At 56.5% G+C, this 12,151-nt stretch overlaps 1 protein-coding gene across 1 annotated transcript in view; it reads left to right on the forward strand.

The window, feature by feature from the left end:
- The first annotated feature begins 670 nt into the window (after positions 1–670).
- CNTN6 (contactin 6) overlaps positions 671–12,151 on the forward strand; it is a 302,895-nt gene continuing 291,414 nt past the window's right edge. The window contains exon 1 of the mRNA XM_054694220.1: positions 671–686. The gene's annotated coding sequence lies outside the window, so the exon portion shown is untranslated. The remainder of the gene's footprint in view (positions 687–12,151) is intronic.

The raw sequence follows: 12,151 nt of genomic DNA on the forward strand, positions 1-12,151 counted from the left end.
TGGGGCCAGAGGGGCCCCCTTTGAGGCCCTGCACCCAGAGCTCACGTCAGGTCCAGATGTGCTTTCTGCTCACCAGGTTCGTGGAGGGGCCCCGGCCGGGAGCACCTGCGGACACAGCCCGAGCGATGCCAGACACGCGGGGGAGGGAGCTGGCCGGTCATCCTGCCCCCACTCCGGGACAGGTCGTCCACTCGGCCCGCTCAGGGCAGGGGCCAGGCGGAGGCTGGTGCTGGGTGGGAGGGAAATGCTTTCCATTTCAACGAGCGGCGGGTCGTGTTGCAGCCACCAAGAGGGGCTTGGGGCACCTGAGCCAGTCCCAGAGATCAGGCCCCAAGACCATCCTGAGGAGAGTCCGGCCGTTACTGACTTCTCCGGGGGAGGGGACGCGCTCTCAGAGCCCCCAGCTCTGTGGGCACCCAAGTGCGGGACCCAGGCGGGCGCAGGGCGGGAGCGGCCACCAGGTGGCGCCCCAGCCCCGCCTTTCCCACCTGTCGGGTCCTGGCGGAGACCTGAGGCCCCTTTCCAGAGCGGTCAGCCAGATGCGGGGAGGGACAGCGGGTGCGGAGGGGCTGGGCCCGCGTGGGGAGCGCCCCATGCCCCGCACAGAGGACCCCGTCTCCAGGACAGGCGGCGTGCGCTGCGGACTCCGGGCCAGCGCAGCCCGAGAACCCTCTGTGGCAGCTCAGGTACACTCACCGCCCCGGGCTCCCTGGCGTTGGGCACAGGGGTGGCCTGGGCAGAAGAGGAAGTGGACACCGAGCCGGAACAAGGTTCCCTGCGGCTGGAGACCCCAGTATCCCAGGCCTCAGTTCTGAGCCAGCATGTCCATCAGCTGAGGCCAGCACCCTGGGTCCTGGCCGGCCGCGAGCACCCTCCCGCTGGGACAGCTGCTGTATGAAGTTGGGCGAAAGCTGGAGGTGTGGCTGGCGCTCAAGTTGTTGCATTTCCTGGCCCGGAAAGCAGGTGACACGAGGTGATGGCGGTACGTTTGGCATGGGGCGGAGCTGGCAGGAGGTGTGGGCGCTGCCTCCCAGCCGTCAGGAGGTTGCAGCCTGGAGTTTGCTGCCATGGCCTTCCCAGCGGAGGCCTCCCACCCCTGGGCTTGTTAACAGGGTTGTCGCCTCAGAGGCTGCACCGCCCTGACCGGGACCCTCCTCTTTGTCTCCTGCAGACCCGTGGGGGACCCAGCCGGGCCCAGACAGAGATGAGATGCGGGCAGGGAGAGCTCCTCCGTCCGACAATGGCCTTAATCCTAATTACTTGGTTCACTCCCAGGAAGAGTCAGATTAATGGACCTGTTACTCCACCACCCAGTCCGTATAATTAATGCAATCGTGAGATGTCCGGGAGGTGTTAGGAAGCAGAATGCGGCTTGTCCCTGGCATTTGAAAACATCCTAATTAGGCTGCACTCCTGGAGGAAGGGCTCCTTGTGCGCCCTCAAGGAACGGCAGGAGGCTTTCAAGAGAAAGCAGCGGCTGGACCGAAGTCCCCTTGGAGATGTGACCTCTGCGCAAAGGCACGTGAAGAGCAGCTCAGTCTCTGCAGAGCCCAGGCCAGCTCTGGGCACGGCCAGCAGCGCTGACACCCCAACCCCCCAGCGGGGCGGGCCCCTGTTGCTGTCCAGATGGGCACTAGCCACCCTCTCTCTCACCAGGGCTCCCGGCTTGGTGCAAGAGACAGGAGAGGGGCCGTTTTCATGCCTGTTTGCCTCGTCTTGTGGATGTCTGGTGGGAGTAGGCCAGGTGCTCCGTGGAGGGACACCCTTGGGGGAGGACTCCCCTTCCTGTCTAATGGCCGCACCTGCTTACTTAGGAGACTGATGGACCACCTGCTGAGTCCTGAGACTGCTGGGCAGGAAGGACACACGAGAAGCAAGGCCTGTGGCCTCTGGAAATGGCCTCTGCTGGGTGAAGCAGCAAAAGAGGGGGAACATGGGTCCCCTGAAAGCTGTGGTGTGAGGGCAAAGCATGTGTGGCTGTTGGGTGGTAAGGCAGGTGGCTCTGTGCCTGCCTCCAAGGTGGGGTGGCCCCACAGCAGGGAGTCCCAGGGCCCGAGGACCCACGGGCCCCAAGACTACACCCGAGGCTCAGGAGTGGCTCAGGAGGGGTGGTCAGCATCGAGCAGGGGACAGAGCTGGCCAGACAGCCCCACTCTGTGTCTGTCTGTCTGCCTGCCTGTCAGTGGAATGCGGGCTGGGCTGGGATTCTGAGACCTGAGTCCTGTGTGCACCTGCTCCCCCTCCTCCCCAAACGCGCTCTGACATCCTTGTTGCAGCACAGGCACGCAGGAGGGCAGGAGCACGTGGATGGAAGCGATGGGCAAGATGGAACTGCGGAAGCTGCTGCCCTCGAGGCCTTGGGCTGAGCGGGTCTCACTGCCTGCAGAGGTGGCCATCCTAGCCGGGGCACCCCTGGCTTAAGGGCGCCCGCGTGGCTTAGCCAGAGCTCCGCACAACCACAGGCGGCCAGTGGAGAGCGGTCCACTGTGAGACACAAGACACAAAGGAAGAGACATGGAAGTGACCAGGGGACTCCCCACAGCCCTCACTCCCCTGCTGGGAGCATGAGGCCCGGCTGACCCGCTGTCCGGGCACCCGGTGCCGCATTGGGCCTGGACCCGCTCCCCTGCAGATGCTGGTCCTGCCGGACTGTCAGCGCCGCCAACCCTGTCCGCTCAGCCTGTGGGGGCAGGAGTTACTGGTGTCTCCGTGAGCGTCTGTGGGCCATGGAAGATCTGACGCCTCCCTGTGCCGCGGGCAGCTCTGTGGCAGTGGGCAATGCGCGTCAGCACAGAGGGCTTATCACTAATGCTTCATTCTGAGTGCAGGCCAAAGAGGGGATCCCAGTTGTGCCAAGCTGAAGTACTTCCTCTGACGTAGACGGGCCTTCCGAGGAACCAGAATGTCCTCCTGAGTGGATCCTTGTAGCAGTAACTCGAGGCAAGACGAGGCTCCCGTCCGAGCGTGCAGTAGTAACGGGACCTTGGGCTCTTTCTCCGCGAGAGGTCTGGGCTCCGAGAGCGCACAGGCACGCCTGCCGGTCCTGCCCGGAGCACTGGCGCTGTGTAGGGCACGAGGCTGTCCTGTCACAAGGCTGACGCGTACGGGCGGTGTGTGCGACCTGCCGTGGCCGCCCTCCTGACCGCTGTGACCTTGGCTGTGTCGCTGTGACCTTGGAGCTGCCCACCAGGCGTCTGTTCTGAGTCCGCCTCAGACTCTGAGTCCATCTGTTTTGGGAGCTGGTCTGATAAACGAGGGGCCATCGTCGTAATAGCCCCCCAAGCCTGAGTCCATTTCCCCGCGTCATGCCCCACCCTGCTGAGATCAGCGGGGATGGAATTTGGGGAACAGTCGCCATCATCTTGGCGGGCGTGTTGTGCTCGTCCAGGAGAGCAGGCAGATCACCTGACGGCCACTGGGCCGTCGCCGGTCCGGACGGGCAGAGCCCGTCGTGCGCTGGGGCTGAGTGTGCTGGGCTCCGTGGAGACGCCCGCAGAGAGGCGGGCCTGAGATGAGAAACCTCACCCCGCCCATGGTCGCCCCCTGTGACTCTTGCCTCCCGGTGCCCGAGCCTGGCATTTCGGGTCTGGCTTGTCCGGGGCAGCAGGTGGCAGGGGATGGGAGCACGTGACGGGGATGAATCCTTGGGGCCAGGAGGCCCCGTCAGCCCTGTCACACGGGCTTGGAGGAAAGCAGAGCCGAGCTCTGAGCGCTTGGCCTCTGTGCTGGCGCCTCCTGCTTCTCTGCTCTCCTTCACTGCGGCTGCTGCGAGGCTGAGGCTCTTCTGTTAAATAGACGCTCGGGTTACTGTAGAGAGGAGACGTATTTCACACGCATGTGAAACTCACTGTGTGCCGGAGCGCGGACGTGCAGCTGGTACCCCTGAGCTCGGAGGGCGCCATCCTGAAAGGCCCCCAAAGGTTGCGGGGCATCTCCCGTATGTAAAAGAATGACCGTGACGATTCCGAATGCCAAGATTAGCGTGGCAGAAATAGAAGCCTGGGCGACGAGGCTGTTTATTACTTTCCCTCGGGGGGATATCGGCAAAAAAATGTTTTTAAAACTGCGCGGAACCCTGGCAAGGGGAAGTGCTCCAGGTGTATAGATTTTCGGTAACTCTTCCGGTTGTCAATATGTGGCACTCACTGTGGGGGCCTGAAATTGCGAATTTCGTAAACAAAGACTTGCCGAGAAGCCTTGGCTGCATTTCGAAAGCGGTGTTCTTCTCAGTGGTCTTCGTCTTGTTTTGGGAAATCCCTAGGAGACACATAACACAAGCGTTCACAACAGAAAGCATTTTATTATTCTCCAAACCTTTGCAAGTGTCCTCCAAGGCAGGAAAGATGCAGCTGTAAGGTTGGTTCCTCTCTGGCTCCAGAGCACCAGCCTGCAAGAGGGGGCATGCAGGGAGGCCTCAGACCTTCACCTCACAGGAGTGCCAGTGCTTTGATTGGTGTCACATGCTCCTCAGGTCTCAAAGCCCTTGTGGCCTTTCATTGAACGTGATGCTCCCTTTTGGGCAAGAGAAGTTGGCAGAGAGAAAATCTCTTGCGCTGGTCACTCTCTCCAGCTGCTCGGGTGACACGGGGCCATCCCACGACCGCTGGCCATACCGCTCTGCAGGGGTCATTTTCTGCGCATTCTTTTTTCTGGGGATCAAGCGCTAATAGTTTGTGCGCATGTGACAGAGGGAGTGAGTGTCGTGGTTTTGAAATGACAGCTTCGCCTTTTCCAAACCTGCCCTCCAGTTTAAACTGGGAAATCTGCCACTGGGAAGGTCACAGTCAGGGGTGGTACCCAGGCTCTGCCAATGGCTCAACAACATGGCCCAGTGGAAACCTGGCAGGGACCGCTCGAAGGCTCCTTTCCAAGAAGACACACATGCCGGCAGGCCAGGAGAAGCGCTATCATCCGCGTCGTCAGGGTGCTGCAGAGCACACCCCAGGCCCACGCCGGAGACCCAGAGACCCTGTGGGGGCGGTGAAGGGGCCTCGGCCACCCTGGGCGGGAGGCAAATGGTCCCCAAAAGACGGTGAACTTCTGCCATTGCAACCACTGGATGGAACTGAGGTTTCTTGCTCAGTGGGACAGGCAGAAGGAGGAGGACCAGTATGGGTGCTTCACCCCTCGTGGACGCTAAAGAAGCAAAGTGAGGAACAGACAAATCAAACCAAAACAGGCCCTAGAATCTAGGTGTGGGACTGAGGCTGCCAGAGAGCAAAGGACAGCAGGGCCCCATGGACTGTGGTGGAGGGATGGGGGGCTTTGGTGGGGTGTGGAGGTGACGCCCATTTGAAGAGGGGAGGTCCTGGGCCCTGTCATAGGCCATGTTAACTGTTGCTACTTCCGTTTTTTCTTGCACATTTTCTCAGAGTCATCAGCATGATTCCCCTCGTCGCCCTGGCCGGTCCTCTGCGCCCGGGCTGGTTTCCCCTGGTCCCCGAGTGCCTGGGGGTCAGGGCTGACAGTCAAGCACATTTTGAGTAAGACGTTTATCCGTGTCCTCTGCCGGAGCACCTGCCTTGCTAGGGCTGGCGGGAGCCTGTCTGATCCTGCTGTGAGCTCGGTGTCTGGAGTGGCTCCTGCGGCCGACTAGATACTTAAGTTGTTTCATTCGTCACTGCCTGAACTGTGGTATGGCCGCCCACACCGCGCTGCCTACCATTAACTATTACATCATCACATTATCTTTGTAGCTGCTCACCCAGTGCAGCCTCCAGTTTTGAGTTTCTGTGGCTGTATTAGCCACTTTTCATTTACGGTCTCGAGGTTGCTGGCGTGAGACAGCTCCCTGGTGCTGGGAGGGTTATGAAAACAAGAGCGCTACAGGCCAGGTCTGGGTGGGCTCCTAACGAGGGAGAGAAGCTGCTGGAGCATTATGACCTCTTTCCCGTAAGCGCACAGTGCTTGGAGGCTGGAAAGAACAAGAAAATCAGAAATAAAACATCTGTGTTGCTTTGGAAATGCCAAAGGATAGTGCGGAAATTGGAAGGGTTTTTAAAGCTTCTGCGTTAGAATATTGATTTGAATGATTTGAAATTTCATATAAAATTTTATTACCTTTTAACTTGATGAAATTCGCTGAAGAAAGAAATGTCCCAGAAGTGGGACACGCCATGAAAACTTCCTGCTCATGTGAGAGCGTCGGCTCCGACGTCTGGGACCGAGGCCCGGATGCTCCTGAACGCCCAATCCCAGCACAGCAGGTTGGCTCTCGTGTGGTCAGGCTTAGAATATTCACACCCAAACCAGAAGTTACCCTTCTGGAAATCCACCCCAAAGGAATAATGAGGACAGGCAAAGGTTTAATTCTCTCCGCATTCTTTGTGACAGTGAAAAAGGAGCTTTTCTGTTCCTTACTCTGGGACCAGTGAAACAAAACTGTTCACATCTATAGGAAGGAAAATGAAATACTTACACTTCTGGAAATATGGGGTGCAGTGCAGTTGTCTTTAATTAAGCTGAAAAGCAAAGATGGAAATGTATGATGGACTTCAGTAATAATTGCTACCTGCAGGAGGAAGGGGGTAACGTAGAGGAAATGGATTATGGGTTGGGGTACACTCGTTTTGAATTTGGAAGCAGGCAGAGTTTAATGGAATTGTGTAATGTGGAAAAAACAATCTTTAAACTCCAAAGGAAAAATGAAGCAGTTAGTGCTGTGTGTGTGTGAAGGTGGTGCTTAATGGTGCCAAAAATTATTTCAAGAAACTTTGCATTTTAATAATTTGTACAAGCTTTGTGGAATGTATTCCAATGCCAAACAAATCTTGAAATTTCATCTGTCGTAATATTTTTATAATATTAATAGTTACTTTTGAGTTATTATCTACTTTTTGCGAGTAAAGAAAATAGTTTTTTGCTTTATTAGCAAGCATGATTTTGAGTTCCAGAAGGAAATACATGCACATATAAAGCCTAAGAGGTTTTAGACAGCCTGATCTTTCAACATTTGTGTTGAAGTGATCAGAGTGAACTTAGGGTGCTGTGTCTTGACGCACATGTTCTCGGTGAGTCTGGGAGGGCTAGAGAGGATGACTGCCCGTCCGGTGAACCCCAGCCAGAGTGGGGTCTCTGGACACCCTACCTGTTAGGAGGGATCCAGACAACTGGGAATTGGGCTGAGCCCAGGTTTGGGGCAGGTGGGTCTGGACTCCTTCCTTCATCCCAAACAGGGACCGCACTGCTGTGCCCGCAGCAAATGAAAGGGTGGTGAGAGCAGAGCCAGTGGCAGGACCTGGTGCTCTCCAGAAAGGAGGAATCATGAACGTCACAGAGTAATAATACTCAGTGGGCTGAGATGCACCCAACGGCAGCCACGTGAGAGTGTGCGGATGGGAACACGGCCCACAGGGTGGGGGCACTCGCCTCGCCTCTCCTGGGCACACTGTGCCTCAGGGTACCAGAGGGTTCTTCACAGAGGCAGTTCAAGTAAGAAATGACGGGGGGTGATGAAATCAGGTTATTGCATTTTGTAGCCAGTGAGAGAGGAAAAGTTAACCGCTGCAACCAAATCCATGTACTGAAAAGTTAGTTGGGAGCCTTATAATGGAAGAGAAGGTTGTCAGCACCTTTCTCTCTCTCTCTCTCTCTCTCTCTCTCTCTCTCTCTCTCACACACACACACACACACACGCACACATGGAGCAGAGCGAGGGGCCCTGCTATGAAAGGCAGGGATCGCGTTGGGGGCCTGCCCCGCAAACACTCATTGCTGGAATCTTGAACAGAGTTTGATTGTGCCACCAGCTTGCGGGACGCGCAAAGCAGAGATGCAAGTCGAGGGCCTGAAAGAGGAGGGCAGGAAGGGCCTAGCAGGTTCAGAGGCTCATCAGCAGATGCCTCACGCAGATGGCAGTGGTGGGCAGGCCTTGCACACTCCAGGTCAACGCCACAGCACAGGGAACGCTCTGTGAGGACAGATGGGGAAGGCCAAACATTAGGTGATGTCCAGCATATCTCCAGGTGCGTTCAGTATGGTGATGGTCTTAGAATTTGGTCACAAAACACCACCATTATTGTTTAGGGATCAAACAAGTGTTTACAGCTAAGTGATCTGAGGTCCTGGGCTGGGTCTGGAGTGTCCAGAGGAGAGGGACGTGGCCGGGAGGACGAGCCCGGGGCCAGTGCTGGTGACTGAGTATGCGAGGCGAAGGGGAGAGTGTGTTTCCATGCAAACTTCTCTCTCTGTTTGCTTGGAATTTTGCATGATAAAGCGTGAAAAACAGTATTCGAGATGTCACTGACAGCCGTTCGCTCACAGCATAGGACTTAGGAATACTTTTATTCTGTTTTACTGTAAGTTTTTCAGAAGGGTAACTTCTAAGATCATCAAAAAGGTCTATCACTTTTAAGTGCCCTCGGACCAGGTCTGAGCTGTGTCCAGGACAGGGGCTCATTTCCAGGGCCACAGCCCGGCTGTACCATGGGACTCACGCAGCAGGGGCTCAGCCGTGGGGTACTGAAGTAAGAGGGGGACCTTCTCTGATTTCTCCTGGGGGAGCCTGGTCACACCCCTGGAGGTAAGTCTCATGGAACCGGGGCCCGTCATGACTGTGTCCCCTGAGTTTCTGGCTCAGAACTGTCGCCAAGGGCCTCCAGCTGGGGTGCTCAGGAGGTCAGATATGACCCCTTGTCCCATCCCTGCCTCTAGGGCAGGTCCTTGTCTGCCACACCAGCGTCTTCCCACCACTCCTTTGCTCCATGTGTGCTGGGCAAGCCCACTAGCTGCGAGACTCTGCAAGGTGCTCTGAACGCACACCGCCTGTCAGCAGCAGGAACCGCCAGGATGGGAAATTGCAAACATGTCAAATTTCTCCTTAGAAGAGATCATTTAAAATTATAGTATTTCACGGAGTGCGGCAGTGTTATTTGTTGATTTATGCTTAATTAAATGCAGATTATAAGGCAAACATCTGCTAAGTTCATTCCCACCGATCAGTTGGGTAAATAAAGGTAACAAAATTGGCGTGTTCGTTGTTGGCCTAACAGTCTTTGTTTTGTTACCAACAATTCCAAAATTGGGTGTTTATTGCCATTTTATATGCCTTGTCATTTGTATATGAACAGCAAAAGTTTCGAAAACAATGATCAGTTTGCATTTTACTCAACAGAAAAGTAGTATGTGAAATCCTGCTTTGTTGGATACTTAGTTGAGATTTCTAAGGGCCTCATCTTTCAGCCGTCTTCCAAATACTCGCGATAATTTATGCAATCATGTCATTACCGTAAGTAGGTCTGTTCCCGAACAAGCTGCTCCAAATAGTAATACTTCAGTGTATGGGGAAAATTGCCTCTGCACGCTGCTGCTTTCTAACCAGAAGGCCAGACTCCAGCTTCGCAGGCGTGTGTCTGTCCTCACTCCTCCCAGTCAGGGTCTGGCCGGACGAGGCCCTGTCCTGGCCGACACGCCGTCCTGCAGCCGGAGCCGCCCGCCTGGACCCTGAGGCCTGAGGCGCCCACAGGAGCCCTCGCCGGCGGTGTCGAGTCAGCGGACACGGGCAGAGACGGCAGTGTCGTGCCGGGGACTGATCCATCCTCTGCCGGCAGCCGAGACCTGCTTCTGCTGGCAAGTAGAGTCTGCGTCGCACAGACACGCTCAGTCTCCGTCCCTGTCGTTGTCTTATGCTGGACGCGACGCGACGGGGTTCCCCGCGGCGGGCGGGTGGCTGGGCTGCACGGGCTGCTGACTAGCTGCCGGGCCTCCACGCGTTGACCTTCCTGGGCGGACCTGCTCCACTGGGCTCTGGCCTCATGAGAGTGAAGTAAGGCAGCGCCTGGCCCTGGGGACAGTGCTCGGCCCGGGGTCCGGGGAGGCTGCAGTGCCCGCAGAGCCCGGCGTCGGGCAGCCACAGTCCGGGACCGTCGGTCCGCTCGGCCTGCACCCCGCTGCCTGTCGGAAGCCGGTTCCGTGGCGGCCAAGGCGGGTTGGGAGGGGAGAAAAGGCAGCCGAGTTTGTTTGAAAGCCAGGAAGTGTGTGGAGAGACGGTTTCTTTCCCGCAGGGACCCTGTCAGCCAGCGGCCATCGGGCAGCCCGGGCGGTTCTCCCCTGGGTCGTGCCCCTCTGAGCAGGCAGGCCGCCCTCGGCTCCGGCGTCCCGCCCTCTGGCGGGGATGGCTCGTGCTCCGCTCCGGGAACAGCCAGGCCGAGCTCGGATCCCCAGGAACCACCGTCCACGCGACACGGGTCGCTGCTGGCCCCTCGTGACTTAACCCCCGGGTGCCGCAAGGGGGTGTTCGTGGCGTTCCCCGAAGGAGTCACTGGTTTCCAGCAAGAGACCAGCATAGAGCTGGGGTTTCAGCCAGGTGTTCGCCTCCCAAGTCATCTGTAAAAATAGACTTTACTGATTATCCCCCGAAACAGCCGTCCTCGCCCCTTTGCCGTTTCACATCTTAAACGAGCTGTTCAATTACACCTCATTAGTATTTGTGCACCACAATTAAGGCTGCTGAGCACTTTCCTCCTGAAAATAGAACAGGTTTTCAGGCAACACACGCAAATCTGAAGGTCTCCGGAGTCAGGGGCTGAAACGGGGATGGGCCTCTCCGACGGGAGCGATGGGGCGCGGGGCAGGCTCTGGCGCTCAGTGAGGGGCCGGGGCAGGGTAGGGGACGTCTCCAGAGTGCTTGGCCTCGGGGCGTGGGGGTCCCGCGGTGTCTCCGCTCAAGGACAGAGCCACTGGGAGGCTCGCGAGGGACTCGGCGTGCTCCTGGCGCGCTGAGCTTCTAGCTGTGTTTCTGGGGTTCACGGTCGTCGAATGCCAGGCTCGCGAGGGACTCGGCGTGCTCCTGGCGCGCTGAGCTTCTAGCTGTGTTTCTGGGGTTCACGGTCGTCGAATGCCAGGCACGTGCTCAGTTCTGTGGAAATGATGTGATTTGGGCTTTTGGTCAAAGACGGTGCCAGAGCAGTGGGCGTTGGGCATGCAGGGCTGGGGAGGTGGAGGATGACGCGTCCCAGACCCGGAGGGCCTCACGTGGGAACACGGGGCCCCTGAGCATCAGCGGGATGTGCCTTGGCTTTCCCAGAGAACGGCCATGGGTGCCCCAGAGCCGCGTCATGGAGTCTGGAACTCTCCCAGAGGCCCGGCGTCTGCTCGTGGAACGGAAACATGGTTCTGGTTCCTTTCGCTGATTGCCGTTGACGTGCCGTGTTGTGTGCCTGGCTGGCGTGGGACCTGGTTGAAGCTCGCGGGCAGCCTGGCCTGCCGCTGACTGATAGGATAAAATAAGCATGTTTTTTAAAAAAAGCACTTACAAAACTTGGAAGGTCTTATCCATAAGAATAGGAAAGACTCGGCGCTGTACCGGACGCTCACACTGACTCACTCTGCTCTCTTCTGCCCACGGAGAGAGCCCGCGAGGGCGGGCCGGGGCGCTGCCAGGTGCTGGGCCGCCATGTGGGACAGAGCTGGATTCTGGCCCTCGGACCATCTCACCGAAGCGTCTTTCCCATTCACTGACCAGTGGACATGACTCGTGTATGAAAAAAGTCTTACACTGGTGAAAACAAATCCCACTGTCTCGGCGCATTTGCAGTGGTGGTGATTTCAAGGTCAAAAATCTCAACATTTCCCGCTTTTCATTGTTCTGCCAGGAATGTGCAGTGACACAATTTGAAAACGTCGTGAATGCAGGCTTCCTGCTACAGTTTCCAAAAAAAGGTCACTCAGTCTGTTCGTTTGTGAAGACACAGCTACCGCCAAAGTGCTTTTCTGTTTGTTATGTCTTATCACTTTCACACATCATGGAGGAGAAGGACTTTGCAATTTCAAAATTATGCAACAACTGCTGAAACTTCTTACAGCAGAACGTGAAATTTATATTGGAAAAATACCTGTTACTACCTATAAAATGTGCATGAGGCTTTGTGGCCAACTCTGTCAAATGGAGTTTTTCCTCATAGCAAATGGAATGGTTGCTTTGCTTGGGGGATTCTGTTGGGGGAGCGTTGTGTTGTTACGTGTTCGGTGGTGTTCTGCTCCCCGAATGAGGCCGTCACACATTGGGACACTCTGTCTTTGGGGATTATTTCCATGTCATTCTATTATTTAGACACTTACGTGCTGCTCTTTGTAATCAGTCTTATTTTGTTTGATACAGTGCACAATTGTCCAGATCTAGATAGTGAATGTATAGGAGTAATTAATTTTGCTA

The sequence above is a fragment of the Talpa occidentalis genome, unplaced genomic scaffold (genome assembly GCF_014898055.3).
Source record: "Talpa occidentalis isolate TD23 unplaced genomic scaffold, MPIMG_talOcc4v2.1 talOcc4.10, whole genome shotgun sequence".
NCBI lineage: Eukaryota > Metazoa > Chordata > Mammalia > Eulipotyphla > Talpidae > Talpa > Talpa occidentalis.